The sequence below is a fragment of the Galeopterus variegatus genome, unplaced genomic scaffold (genome assembly GCF_000696425.1).
Source record: "Galeopterus variegatus unplaced genomic scaffold, G_variegatus-3.0.2 Scaffold12980, whole genome shotgun sequence".
Lineage (NCBI taxonomy): Eukaryota > Metazoa > Chordata > Mammalia > Dermoptera > Cynocephalidae > Galeopterus > Galeopterus variegatus.
In genome coordinates this window covers 9580-11185 of record NW_007739091.1, presented here as the reverse complement: position 1 = coordinate 11185, position 1606 = coordinate 9580, and the positions used below count along the sequence as shown (strand labels likewise).

General features: G+C 44.4%; 1 protein-coding gene across 1 annotated transcript in view; it reads right to left on the bottom strand.

The window, feature by feature from the left end:
* Positions 1-1600, bottom strand: part of ROPN1L (rhophilin associated tail protein 1-like) — a 25727-nt gene extending 24127 nt beyond the window's left edge. Inside the window, exon 1 of the mRNA XM_008563245.1 lies at positions 1551-1600. The gene's annotated coding sequence lies outside the window, so the exon portion shown is untranslated. The remainder of the gene's footprint in view (positions 1-1550) is intronic.
* Positions 1601-1606: the final 6 nt, after the last annotated feature.

The window sequence follows — 1606 nt, the reverse complement described above, 5'->3', positions numbered from 1 at the left end:
TTGCCGGTCCCCGGTGCGGGCACGACACCGAGGGTTGTGATCCCGTTGCCGGTCAGTAAAAAAAGACAAAAAGGAAAAAAAAAGAAAGTTCTCAAGCTTTTTAAATTAAAGTGAAGCTTAAACTAATTGCCTCTGAAGTATTACCAGAAATAATAATTTAATGTTCCAAGAAAAAAATAGCTAAATCGTGGCATTTTGTGTAGAGTGCAAATAAACTCATAAGTCCTATCTTTTATTTAGCCTTGAATAATGGTTAAAAACAGAGGCCATAATTTTAGCAAGAACCTTGAGAAAATCTTTCAGAAGTAATGACAAAAGTATCCTCTGAACGGTAACAGGGACTGCAGATTGATTAAGGATTTTAGATGGGAAAATTATCTTGGATTATCCAGATGGCCCTTAATTGAAATCACAAAATGAAGGTGGAGGAAGGGGCCACGAGCCAAGGAGGACCAGGGACTGCAGCTCTAGAAGATGGTAACAGCAAGGAAACAGTTTGGATTCTCCCTGGAGCCAGGAAAGAGCAAAGCTCTGCCAGTACCTTGATTTTAGCCTAGAGAAACTGACTTTGGACCTCCGGCCTCCAAAACTGTAAGAATAAGTGTAGGGTCTGTTGTTTTAAGCTGTCAAGTTCTGTGGTAATCTGTTACATCAGCCAAAGGAAACTAATCCATCTTGGTTATACAGTTTAGAGAAAGTCAGCAAAATTCGACATGTTGGTTACTAAAAAAATTTTAAATTAAACTCACACTTATGCTGACACTTCCCATCATAAAAGTGTGCTTTTCCACTTTTTAGCTGGTTCATCAGGATTCTGGATTGGTGGGGATCTTAACCCTTGACTTGGTGTTGTCAGCACCATGCTCAGCCAGTGAGCAAACCGGCCATCCCCATGTGGGATCCGAACCCGGGGCCTTGGTGTTATCAGCACCGCACTCTCCCGAGTGAGCCACGGGCCGGCCCCAGCAAAGAGCTTTCTGTAAAAATCAAAAGGATTTATTTTAACGGTTTAAGGTCTGTTGGCTTGTAACTTTAAGATTATGACAAAAAAAAAAAAAAAGATTACGAATGTCTGTTCCTGGGGTTAGAATGTTTGTTAGAAACTGTGAAGGTTCATGTGCTGTAAACTATGCTGGGACAGAGTTTACCTGTAGTAGCCTTGGGATGATGGCCTCAGTTATTCTAGTTCTACATACACTTAAACCAGTAAGTACATAACTCTGGGAGGATTCTCTGCGGATGAGGAACATGGCTAAAAGCAAAACCATTTCACAAATACTATTAAGTGACTATCATAGTGATTTTTTCCCACGCAATTTAGAAACTTTTTGCCCAGTGCAACTGCCTCGTAAGTACTAGTCTGTCTTCATAAATACCACCCTCCGCCCACTGAGCCCGTTACTTTGCAGATAAGCGAGCACTGTGCAGTCATTTCTGCTATCACCGTGCACGGTTCCTGGACAGACAGGGGACAGTTTGGCCGGATGCTCTGAGCATCCTGAGCGGTGCGCGGGCCGCCCGGCTCGGGCCGGCGTCCGGGGAGCGCTTACCCCGCGGACCACTGCAGCACGTCGGCGGGCTGGGTGCGGATGGCCGCCTTGGTGAA